The sequence below is a fragment of the Arachis ipaensis genome, chromosome B07 (genome assembly GCF_000816755.2).
Source record: "Arachis ipaensis cultivar K30076 chromosome B07, Araip1.1, whole genome shotgun sequence".
NCBI classification, from domain to species: domain Eukaryota; kingdom Viridiplantae; phylum Streptophyta; class Magnoliopsida; order Fabales; family Fabaceae; genus Arachis; species Arachis ipaensis.
Window position 1 is genome coordinate 13,051,044 of NC_029791.2, and position 13,758 is coordinate 13,064,801.

General features: G+C 35.2%; 1 long non-coding RNA gene across 2 annotated transcripts; it reads right to left on the bottom strand.

Annotated features, from left to right (window-relative positions):
* Positions 697–8,793, bottom strand: LOC107609960. Of its 2 annotated transcripts, XR_002351149.1 has the most exons (6): positions 8,651–8,793; positions 5,236–5,358; positions 4,442–4,588; positions 3,276–3,400; positions 1,868–1,937; positions 697–855 (listed from the first exon to the last, which is right to left on the bottom strand). It is a non-coding gene; the product is annotated as an uncharacterized LOC107609960 (long non-coding RNA). The 2 variants fall into 2 exon arrangements; XR_002351150.1 differs by lacking the exons at positions 697–855; positions 1,868–1,937 and adding an exon at positions 2,626–2,966.

Genomic DNA, 13,758 nt, shown 5'->3' on the forward strand with positions numbered 1-13,758 from the left:
GTTTACAGGAATCGAAACAATGCCTTTAGGTCTCTCCGAAATTGCCTGTGTTGGGAACCACCAGTAGGCAACAGTTTTAAAGTTAATTGTGATGCAAGCTTGTATCAGAATTCAAATTTAGCGGGATTTGGGTGTATTATTAGAGATTCTAAGGGAGATTGGATCTCGGGCTGCTCTGGAAGCATTCCCCCTGGTCTATCATCAGATGTGAATTATTTGCTGCTTGGAGGGGGCTGGTTTTAGCTTGGGATTGCGGTTTGAGGGATATTATATGTGAAACAGATTGCGTTGACATTCTGCCCATCATGCATGAGCTTACAAGTGGGTATTCATCTGAAGTAACAGATTTGGTTCACAAAATTCAGGAGCTTTTATCTCGTCCTTAGCTTGTTCACATTGAGTGGGTGTCCCGAGAAGCAAATAGAGCTACAGATTGGATGACTAGATATGATGCCAAGAGTAACTCCAATCATGTTATTTGGTCTGAGCCTTGTGCTGATCTCCAGCAAATCATTCGTTCGGATATAGGATAGTGTTTGCTTTGTTTCTTTCCATGTTTAGACACAAAAAAAATTATATTGACTAGTAGGTAATTTGTGTATTTGTACGGTCATAATCAGATTCTTTTCTGTTAAATTTAATCTTAATAGTAGTACTCTAATTACTAATTAGTATGTGCAAATAATGCAGAGAGAATGACTAAATTAGTGTTACGATTGTTGATAATGACTAATTTGAATTATAATTCAAATCCTTCTCATTATAAAGTTGTTGCTTATCTTTGGTAGTCAGAGCCTTACCATGTTATCCAGTACCCAGATTATGTGAAGACTTGGCATTCTGATAAATAACATCCTGAGTAACATGGAGAAAGTAAAAATATTCAATGCAATAAGATTGCCATCTATACAAAGAAATTAAACAACATTCTTTAGTATCAACGACCACTGATACAATTCATTGATTATACAATTTTCTAGGAATCAACTTATCTTGTAGATCTCAGACATACAGTGTTACTCAATGGGTTATTAACAAAAAGTTGTATTATTATAGAAAGAGATAAGTTAACACAAATAAAAGTAACTTACATTAATAGTTTCTATAAAGCTAAAAAGAATAATTCAAATTCTCAGACTATACAAAATACGTGTATACCAAATGACTTGATCTGAGAACAGAAATTCGAGAAACATCTGTCACGAAATCATTTGAACTTGAAACAACATTATCCACAAAAAGAAAATATAGATAGAGGCCACAACTTTTTTTCAAAGGAATATGAGAATCATCACCAAGTAAATTAAATAACTACAGTCGATATAAAAGAAAATTAAGTCAAAAGAATGCCTTCAGATAGAAACAAATAAGAGGAAAAGGAAAAAAAAATAGTTCAATAATTATAACTATATCTTTTGATCATAAATAGTAGCAGCATCTTCTAAAAAGTGTACCAATGAAATATCACGGCAAATGCTATTAACAACGTGGAGGGATGTATTTAACTCGTATGCAATAATTCTTGGGTTTACCACAAACAATAGTTTCCGATTCATCAACTCAAATATGATTCTTAACTGGAACAATATAGTCATATAGAGAATGTGAAAGAAGAAAAAAAAACAAAAAGAAAATACTTAAATAGATAAAAAAAATGGAAGAAAATATAAGAAACACATCAATATGCCTAATCCAATAATCACTTTGAAAATCAAGACATCAAGAGAGATTAAAATTCTATCCGAATTTCAAACACTACGAAAACAATTTCAAACTTAAAAGCAAAAAAAATAACTGAATTAAAAAATTCAAGAAAGTCAAAAAGAAGAAGGGAGTTGAAGAAGTGCAGTGAAAGCCTTGAAATCACCTCAAGTTCCTCTCTTATTATGGATGAAGCAGTAAGCTGAGAGATCACCATTGAAGAAAGTTACTCATAGCTGCAAAAGAGAAAGACAGAAGACTGAGACACAAGTTAAAGAAGTACATTACCTACTCTCTTTGACTAACCTACTGTCTCTGATTGAAATTTCTTATTTTCTAATATGCATTTACAATTTTTCGCACAATCAAACAACTAAGCTAATGAAAAACAAAAGGACAATCTTTTTTATTGGCAAAGATTTCTTGCTATGACATGTGGGATTCATTAAAAGGGTGAAGATTAAATATGACAGTTCCTATAAAATTTTTTAAATCAAGCACACTATAAATACAATCACATTAGTTGCAACAACATAACCAAATAAATAAATATGGCATATATATATATATATATATTTGTTTATTAGATACAACCATGTGAATAATATAGTTTTATTTACTATGATTCTTTTTCTTTTTTTACCAAGACCTAACTAGTTACACCTACATATGGCATCTTATAAAAAAAATTAAAAAGTTAAAATATTATAAATAGCTAAATCTTGGGAGATACATACAGTATATAGAAGAAAAATATTATCATTTTTACCTTTAGCCAGTTAATTATAGAGATTTTTTTTCTTTTCTTTAAAAAGACATAGATATCAAATTTTAACATAAAATAAAAATTTAGAAAAAAGATTGAAAATAAAAAAGACTATTGTAAATTTGTAATACTTTTATTATAAATTTCAAAAATTGACATTTAATTATTTAAACATATTAAAAAATAGCACAATTGATCCAACTATACTCTTCTACATTTCCTTAATTGTTTGTCTAAATTGGCAGAGACTCTTCTTCTTGCCTTCTCTAGGCTTATATAGTTATATAAACGTTTCTTGCTGAGCTTGCTCAATAGAGATTAATTATGAATAATATAATAGCTTAATTATGAATTTAAAGAGCAATGTTAAGCTGACATTAATCTCAATGCCAGATCTTGGTCTTTATATATATGGATCGTCTTAGCTATATAATTAGCTAATGGATTGAAAATGCTCCAACACCATCCATTGTTGATGTAAGATGACTGCTAGTAATACCTAACAGGAGAAGTAAAGTCCATGTGTTCAGAGATTGGCAACAAAAAACTTCCAAACTTAAAGCAAATACAAAATATTACGACAAAATTTAACAGCAATAACAAAATTTTATATTATAATATAAAGTTTGAGTGTGTAAAGACAGAATAAAAAAGGAAATCGTGAAATTGAAGATGCAACTACTGCATATGCTGTTACCGATTCATACAATAAGCACACTCTTTTACAAACTAAAAACATGTTGTGAGCCTTAGACACAAGCCATAACTTCTAAGAAAAACCTACACAAAATAGTTCAGACATAGTCACTTACTCCTGAAGTAACTTGATATGTTACCGAAAGAGCTTTTCAGTGTCAGCTAGATATATATCAGGATTAGTTCACGTCCTTGAGGATCCTTTTCTAGCTTATGCTTAGATTCCGTCCATGGTGCCTAACAATATGGGTGTGTGTGGTTCAAGTATTATATTGTTATAAAGATTTCATTCCCATGGGAATTAAAGATACTCAAGGGGAAGATGGGAATTGAAATGATGGTATTTTGATTCCCTGTAATCAAACTTGCTTAGGAATAGTTTTTCAAACTTTGAACCAAATATGGAAATATAATATTCCTATCTTAAAATTCCTAGGAATTATTTATAATTCCTCCAACCACACACACCCTAAGGGTAGCAATAATGATGTTACTTTAATGAAAGTAAATAGCATAAGATTTATTATTGTTATTGTTAGGAGGTAACCTCGCATAATATATTCCTTACACTACCATTAAGTGTTAGGTGCTGTTATAATTTATATCAAACTTACCACTTGGTTTTCACCATATATGTTATTCTCTATGTGACTAAGTATTGGACTGTCAATGAAAACAAAATCAACACCATCAGTATCTATGTCCTGCAAAGTGAAAAAATAACAAATTACAAAGTCAAGGCAATAGCAATTACAAAAGTTACAAATTATAACTGATTAGAAATAGAGTGGCTGCTGCACACCTGACCATATACTTTGTATCTTTTCTATACTCCCGTATCTTGTCCTTTAGTATAATTACCATATCGAGATGCTACAACTACAAAGAATAAAGAAAAGAAAGCAATAAGTTTTAAAAGAAAACATTCATAGAAAAGAACCTTAGAAACCATCAAAGTATTTTACCAAACTATATTGGATACAACATATTACTATAACTCTATGTCTGCCTGAGCCAAGGCCTTTGGTAAGGAACCAACAACATCTCCAAGTCTACATGTTACGTTCAGGTATGAGTTTGTAAATTACATAAGAACAGAATAACACGCACTGAAGGACAACTACAGATCAAAAAATTTGGTCAATCAAAGAACATTAGTGAAAGAGTTTATGTGCACCTAGATCTAGATAATTTCCATCTCCATTTGAACCACATACCAAATGCATCCTAAAGATAACAATAACATTAATGGTACCATATATAGAATGAAAGTCATACATAAGGGTTTTTGGTTGTCTCCACAAGTAAAGCCTGAAAAGAAGTGATTGCCTCCTTTCTTTGGATTTTCACCCACACCCTTTCCATTTCATGCTCTTCTCTTTCTTTCCTTTTCCAGAGCTCCCGTTCTCTCCCCCTCAACTTATCCTGCAAACAAGTTTCAATAATTTGAATATAATTAACATGTCAAAAAATTATTCAAAATAAATTGTTGAGTGAACGCCATGATACAAGTAAAGCAATAAATCAACACAAATAATATAGGAAAAGTCTAGGGGGCCAGCAACTTTTCCAAATTCTGGCCAGCATGTAACCAGCAAGAAAAAGTGAGCCATTGGATTAAATCCCACACCAATCTCACACCATTAAAACCATCATTGATGGCTATTTGATGGCTACAAATACCAAAAGTTGCTGGCCCCCTAGCACTCCTCTATAATATATGCAAAATCAGCGAATTATCAAAAAATGAGTTATATCTGAGATGTGTGACAGAAGTGCTAGAGAAAGACATCTCTCACTATTTAGATTTACTTTATATGCCAATAAGTTAGCACTTTAAGTCTTTCTTTTCTCCTCATATTAGAGTATTTGAAGCTAATTATAATACTTAGAATGCTTATTCTGAGCATCTAATGAGACAATTTTAACAATAACAAAACCATCTTAAAATTCCTAAATTAATAATAAATACGTTAAATATGAATCAATCCAAAAATAGTCAAATCACGCTCAAAGTAACAAAACCAATTTAAAGTGTATTCAATTATAAGAGAAACAAAAAGTGCACAAACCAGCGTTGCCGAACAATAGGCTAGGGTCATTGAATGGAACAACGGGACTGGACCGCCACTAGACATGGCACTTTTCTTCGAAGAACTTAAAGAAAGTGTCCCTCACGTGCTTGGCCGACCACCCTGTAAACCCCGCTAATCAATAAATAATTAGTCAATAAATTGAATTTTAATTAGAAAAATTAAAAATGAAAATCTAATATCAAAATAGGATAGAGCTCTTCAAAACGAGAATTTTGACTCTAATTTTAAAAAAATTTTGCCCAAAATTGAATCGGATGGGCCGAATCGATTGAACTGGACCCAAACCAGACCTGTGGGTCCAACCGGACCCATAACTTAAAAGGGGCAGAATCATCTCCTTCCCCATTCAGCAACAAAAACGCTGAATAGCTTTGGGGGAGAGGAGAGCTCACCAAACCCTCACCTATACTTCAATTCACCATAACTTCTTCGTCCGAGTTCTGATCGCCGCACCGTTTGCGGCCACGCGTCAGGCGCGTCGAGCTCTACGTTTCTATCGGATCAATTTCACGGATAAGTCTCAATTCCATCTCATATTTTCTACCCCCTTTCTTGATTCTTGAAATTGAGCCTTGTAATGAGATTTTGCCAAATTCGGTGTTCTAGGTTCGATCTAGCTTGCGGAGCTTATCAGGTTTGAGTTGCTATGCGTGTAGGTGCGGTAAGGATTACCTAAACCTTAGTCAACTCTTGATTTTATTATGTAAAATCTGAATTTGAAGTATACATGTGTATTAGGTGTGAATTAAGTATATATTTGTGCATTGGAATTGAACTGTGGGCATTTGGAGGCTTGGTGGATGATTGGTGCTAAGATTTTGGTTGATTTCTCAGGCTTGATAGGCTGTGTATGTGACTAGTGTGGCTGCCTTAGACTAAACGTGGTGATGGGCCAAGGTATGGTTTATGTTTCGCGCGTTTAATATATAAGATTTTGTGAAAACTTAGGCTAGAGAACTATAGGATAAGTTGAAGTGATTAAATGTGTTAAATAATTAGTCTTTATGATATTGATGGATAAGTTGATGTGGGCATGTGTTGAGTAATTGATCATGTGAGTTGAATGTAAATATATATAAATGCTAGAATAATGATGATGGACGAAGGATTTATGATTATGGCAATGTAATGATATGGTTGAGATTGAATGGTGTTTATTTGGATTTGTTGGTATTGTTATCTTGATTAATGTTATGATGATGGTTGAAGAATTTTATGATGATGACAATATGTGTATATGGAATAATATGTTAGTTTGTGAGTAAAACTTGTAAAGTTGGATTGAAATAAGGTGTTATTGAGCTAAGGAAATGCAAGGATTGCAAGAATTATTATGTTATGGTGAAGGATAAGTTGTATTGATGGTTATGGTATGTTGAGCTAAATGAGATTGAGTTTTGAAAAGGGAATATGATTTTGGATAAAAATGGGGTCTGGCATGTTTTGGTAAAAAATAATTTTTGATGAACTTTGGTAGTCCATAACTTGCTCCTCAAATTTTGGATGAAAAATGAGGTGTTTTGAATTAAAGAATGTTTTATAAGCTTGAGATTGATATAAGGTTTGTGGAAAACCGAATTCTGTAGAGAAAGTTATGGACGCCAGAAATTCGGTGCGAAAAACTGAAATTTTCAAAGTTGCAGCAGAATCAGGTTTTCTGGTGTGTGCCCACGCACACTGTTGTGCGCACGCACACCTAGTGATTTTCAAAAAGTGTGCGTGCGCACGCACACACCAAGATATGCTTTCTATTGGTGGCGCTCGCAGGGAGTAAGGCACACGCACACCAAGTAATTCTTGGCTGGTGTGTGTACGAACACCAAGTAATTCTTGGCTGGTGTATGCACGCACACATTCGTGCGCACGCACACGTTCTGTTTTCTTGTTAAGCTGTGCGCATGCACACTCTGTTTTCCAGCACTTGTGTTTTTATGATCTAAACATGGTTTTAAACCCCTAAACCTCTAGTTTTGCCCTGTTAAACTTAGATTTTAATAGTAAGCTTAGTACTTAGCGAAAGTTAGGAATTTGAGGTAGCTTGGGGAAGAAGAAAGAGGTAAATATGATGAAATATAAGAAAGAGATGTGGATGTTAAATGAAGTTATGATGCCATGGCTTTGATGAATGATTATGCTATGATTATGAATATCAAACGGCTTACGAAATGATGTATCTGAGACACGAGTTTCCCTGGGTAACAGAACCGTGGCTTGCCACCACGTGTTCCAGATTAAACTCGATACTCTATTGACCCTACGTCGTAAGGGTGACTGGACACGTATAAATTCTCGGGAATGGATATCCCCCATTGAGCGATATATGAATGAATGATTAAATGATGAATGAATGAGAAATCTATGCATAGACTCATGGGGATGCGCGACGAGGGACCGTCTAAGGTTTTCGGACTTGTCGGGTTGGCTGGATAACCGACAGATGAGCCTCATCATCCATAGGACAGACATACATCATGTGCATTTGTTTGTTTTGTCTGCTATGCATTACTTGGGATTGCCTAACTGAAAATATACGCTGCTAACTGTATATTTGCTATTTGCACTACCTGTTTCTTACTTGTGCGTGAAATTATTTGTTTGTTTGTCTTTGCTGAATCAATGGTGATCGAGGAGCGGAGGAAGGGTGGATTGGTTAGGTGTTAATGTTAGGTTTAAAGTAGGTAAGTTTTGGATTCTTAGGTCACCTACCCTTTTTATGGCTTCTGCTTAGAGTTTAAGTTTTATAACTGTATGTTGGAGTTCTAGGATTGCCTCTGGCATTCGCAGGACCTTATATGTTATATGCGTGGCACCTTTACCATGCTGAGAACCCCTGGTTCTCATCCTATACTGTGTTGCTGTTTTCAGATGCAGGTCGAGAGGCTCCTCGCTAGGCGTCTGGATTTCTGAAGCGGAGTAGTCCCTGGGATATTTTGGTTTATCAGCTTATGTATATATGTACTTAGTTACTTATCTTGCTCTCCAAGAAACTTAATTATTTTGTTCCTCAAAGAGGTTGAGGGAGAGTTAGGGTTTGATTCCTATATTTTGAGTATTTTTTGGGATACCTGTATATGTATGTATATATTCTCTGGCCAGCCTTGGCTTCGCAGGCTGAGTCAGGAGCTAGTTATGCAGTATTCTTGGCTCTCTATTCACTCCTTCGCTTTCTCATATCTTTAACCTTTAAGTTTCTTAGCACGCAAGTAATCCCGCTCTCTGAGTGTTGCGCTTTTTATTTTGCGATTTTGCTTTACCCATTTTTTAAGGCTCCTAGTATATTATATCTTTCCACTATTAATTGTAAATATTTCCTGATTAGAAGTCCGTAACACCACACTACCTCTGTTCTACGACTCAAGCGTAAAACTCTGAGTAGTAGGGCATTACACACCCTAGTTGGGAGAGTCAAAACCAGGCATCGCTGCGGGGACCACAACGGAAGTAGGAAGAGATTTGGCGGAGGAAGACACGACGGCACAGAAGGGTTTGAGAAGAGTGAATATGGAGCCATGAAGGGAAGAAAATGAGGACAAAACCTAGTGAAAAACCCGGTCAAACCGTAATTAATTAAATAATAAATTAAATAGGAGTGAATATGGTTAAAAAAATTTAGCAATCAGAATTCGATAATTTAAATATGATTTTTGGACTCAGTGAATTTTTCTGAGTCGAAAAACATAGTTTTCTACCTAAAAATGCGCACTGAAAATTTGACCGGCAATACCGGCTGAGATCTATCCGGTACTGCAGCTGAATAAATTAATTATAAGTGAATAGGGTTAGGAAATGAGAAATTATAATTTGGGAAGCTAGAAATATTTAAAATACGATTTAAAACTCTAATCTTAAAGGTTTTGGCACAATGTTGGGCCAACGAACTAAACCAAGTGAACTGGGCCCAAGTGGGCCCAAGACCCAATATATATAAACATTAGTTATGAGCATTTCAGCTCATTTACCCTAGGAAATAAGAGAGAGGCGCAGCTATGGAAAAGAGAGGAAGAAGAGAGAAAATCCTAACTCCATCAAACTTCAAATCACCATAACTTTTGATCCATAACTTTACGGCCACGCGTCACTCTTCTCATCCTCTACAATTCTATCTAAGTTTTATGGTGAGTATTCTACTGTCCTCTGTGATACGCAAAAATTAGAAATTCACGTGTTTACCGGCAAGTATACCGGGTCGTATCAAGTAATAAAAGTCGATCCCACGGAGATTGGTAGATTAATCAACTTTAGTTAAATGGTAAATTTTAGTCAAGTAAACATGGTTTTGAATTCATGAGATTTGATTTTTGAATGTAATTGCGGAAAGTTAAATGACAAGGAATTTAAAGAACTTGAATAAAGAAGAACAATGAAAGTAAATAACTGAAACTTAAAATGTAAGAAACTTAAATGACATTAAAGATAAATTGCAGAAAAGTAAAGATTGTGAAATTATAAAGAGCAGAAAAGTAAACTGCAAGAAATAGAAAACAGAATGTAATTGGCAAGAAGGATAAATTGCAAGAAGATAAAGGGGAATTGGGTAGTGGGTATTCAAAATGACTAAAGAACAAAAGAAATGAGAATTAATGATGGAGAGATCATTAGGAGTCAGAGATGTAAATTGTCATGAATTGATTTTGCTCAATTCCTTCTCAATCATGGGTATAGATCCATGGCGGATTGTGAATAATTGAATTCCAATCTCTTGGCAATTCAATTTCTCTCAACACAATCAATTGCCACTCTCGTGATCTAATTGGTCATGAGAAGAGGTGAAGTTCAATTTCTAATCCAAGGCCACACAACTTCTAGGATCTCAACTAAGGGAGGTTACATCTCACATACCAACCCAAAATGTATTGATCAAAGAAATCATGAAAGGATGAACTCTAAACTGAGTTATATAGCTCCTTTCTCAAGTTCACCATATAATTCATATAGATTCAACCCCTCTCTCGATGGTGATTGAATCTGTGAAGAACAAGAGTTTCCTCTTGGATGAACCACTTTGAATTGAGAAGGAAAAGAAAAGTTATCAACCCATTTAAATAAACAGAGCTCCTCCCCCTAATGAAAATGGGGTTTAGTGAATCATAGCTCTAATTTCAACAATAAATGCAAAAGTAGACATTAAAATTGAGTAGTAAAGAATATTGAAGAATGAAGAAGAAGTTCTTGAAAATTGAAATTCAAAATTGCAAAAGAAAACCAACTTCCTCTCTGCTATGCTTCCCAATCGGGAGTGTAATACAAAGCAGAGTAAAAAAAGCTAGCAAAAGTAACTACTATGATGTCAATGTAAAAGTGTCTAAAAAGTCCCCCTTTAAAGTACCAAACTATTCTCTATTTATACTATTCCTAAAACTCCTTGAAATTCTCCTTTGGGGTTAGCAATTTGGGCCTTGCTCTTGTTGATTTTGCTTCATGAAAGAATTATTGTCAAATAGAGAAAACAGGGCTCATTCTTATTGCTCTGGCCAAATGGCCTGGCGTTACTGGCAAACACGCCAGCCTTGGTGTACGTTGGCAACGTGCATGGCAATTTCCTGGGAGTGGGACATGGTGCTTGGGCGTTATTGCCCAAGTTGTTGCCAAACACTTGGCTTGTTCTTCATTCTTACTTCACTTTTTACGCTTGATGTTGCCTGAACTTTTAGCTCCAATCCTTCGCTTCAATATAAACTATTATATATCATTGGAAAGCTCGGAATGTCTTCTTTCCAATGCACTTGGGATCATCTCATTTGGATCTTCCTAGCTCAAGTTATGCTCCATTGAAGAGGGTAGGGTCAAGCTGCCAAATTTTCTGGAGTTGTTGGTGGAGTTGTTGCCAAACACGCCAGCTCCAACGCCAAAGACTCCCTTAGCCCAATTTTGCATGGGCATTGTTGCTGGAGTTGCCAAGGAACACGCTAGTTCATTATTTCCTTGGCAACGTGTTCGAGCATCCTCTTTGGCTCATTCATTCCTCCTTAACTCTCAACTTCATTTTCTTATTTTTGAGGCCTAAATATGACTCTAATTTGAGCTTCCATTTCATGCTTCACTATAGACTATTATATATCATTGGAAAGCTCTGAATGTCAGCTTTCCAATGCAACTAGAAGCACCTCAATTGGATCTCTGTAGCTCAAGTTATGTTCCATTGAAGAAGGCAAGGTCAGGCTGCCTGGCGTTGTTGCCCAAGTTGTTGGCAAAACACGCCAGCAACAACGCCCTTAGTGTCTGAGGCTCTAAATAAAGCCAGATTTTGAGTCTTTAAATGAACTCCAATCCCATGCTATGATATATGGTTGGAAAGCTCTTGATGTCTACTTTCCAATGCCACTAAAATCACCTCATTTGGAGTTTTCTAGCTCAAGATATGCTCCTTTGAAGAGGGCAAGGTCATGCTACCTGGCGTTGATGCCCAAGTTGTTGGCAAAACACGCCAGTAACAACGCCCATCCTTCTTCTCTGGTGGCTTCCTGGCGTTGTTGCCCAAGTTGTTGGCAAAGAAAAACATGACATGATGACATGTCATCACAACACCAAACTTAAACCTTGCTTGTCCCCAAGCAAGAAAAGAATCATGCAATAAAGATTGACAATCCAAGGTAAAAAGAATAGCAACTCAATGTTTATGGTAAGCTAGTTTTCTAAGCATGCTACAATCACAAAAGAAATGTAAATGATTGATGCTTCTATCTAGTTCAATTTATGAAATCTTTGTCTTATATTCCTTCCTTGAAACAAGCTTTTGATTTTCTTATTAGCTTCTCCTTTTGATACATAAACACCTATTACCACTTGATACATAAGCACCACAAGCATTTAATTAGAGGACTTCATTAAGCTCATTTGTTTCTTTTCTTGATTCTCTAATCATTGATGCTCAGAGCCTTGAGCTTTGAGGGAGTGCTTTTGCACTTGAGCCTAGCTTTGACTTCTAAGTGTTTTGTTTTCAAGCATTTTACTTGATACATAAACACCACAAGTACTTAACAATGAAATTGTCATTGGTACTCAGAGCCTTCAGCTTTCTCATTCTTTCCCTTTTTCTTTCTTGCCTTAATTTGTAATTGCTTTTTCAAGGTTTTCATGATTTCAAAAGATTTCACAAAATGTCCTAGATGAAAACTTCAATTAAATAAAATCTAATGCAATTGAGCAACAATTAACCAGACTAGCCTTTCAGTACTTGTATGCACATGCTAAGTTCTTCTTTAATTCCTTGTTTGTTTATGATCATGATGCATTTTTTTTTTTTTGCTTTTGAATTCACAAAACTCAAGTTGGTAGTCATAATGTCACAGCAACATGTTGCAAATTAAAATTCAAGCTATGCTTATTCATACCACACATGCATACAGAGAGATAAAGACAATCATGCAATTTAGAGTACTGGAAACAAATGAGAGGAAAAGGGACTTTACAACCTTGTAGTTCATCTTCATCATTGTTGTCCTTTTTCGTCTATTCTTCCTCTTCCCTTGCCAAACTCAGAATGCTTGCTCATCCTCAAGCAACAATTAGAACAACGGCTATGGGGCTAAGATGGATCATGAATGTCTTACACAATGAAATGTTAGTAGTACATGTGTTCTAAGCAAGCAAAATTAAAGATAATAATCAAGGCACAAGAGACAGAGACAGTGTGATTGCAAACTTAAGAAGGTGAGCACAATACATTGCATAAAAGATAAGTGGCACACCAAACTTAGTGTGACACTTTCACTTGAAATTAATGCACGTATCTAGTAAAGATTGGAAGCAAATTTTGTTGCATAGCAACACCAAACTTAGAATGCAATCATATGTCAATTTATTTGAATTAAAACTAAACAAAAAGAACTATTATATGTTGAATACAATCACCAAGCCAAAAATCTGTCATGAATAAGGATCTCTTGGTGCTTGTATTAACAAAACAGTTAAGAAGCAAAATAAGTGAAAGCATTAAAAGCAGAGAAATACTAAAGTAGACAGAATAACAAAGTGTCAAACCAAAAGAAAGATAAATTTGCAGATGCATTGTGATTATGCAGACAAGTGGTGCTGCTGGATGACTTGCATATAAAAATAAGTGGTACACCAAACTTAGAATCTTAGTGTGACACTTTCATGTAAAATTGATGCAATCATCCCAAGGGATTGAAAACAATTTGTTGCAGGGCAACACCAAACTTAGAATGTAACCATGTGCCTATTTATTGAATTTAAACAAAGCAAAGAAAGAAAACAAAGCAAAGAAGAGAAACGTTACCTACTGTTGGTATGTTGTTCTTCACTTTCTTCCTCTTCTTCCAGTTTGTTAAGAGGAAAGACCTCAAGGGAGGAGAAGATTCAGCTATTACCCCCTGTCTTGGTCTCTCCTCAGCAAGCTTTCTTTTGTTAATGGCTTGATTGAGCTTGCTTGCTGGATCAGGGGGAGGATTGCTTGTAGTTGACCTTCTCTTCTTCATGAATATTGTCCTTTGTAGCTTGGTCACAATCCTCTTCTCGGTGCTTTTGTTAATTGCCTTC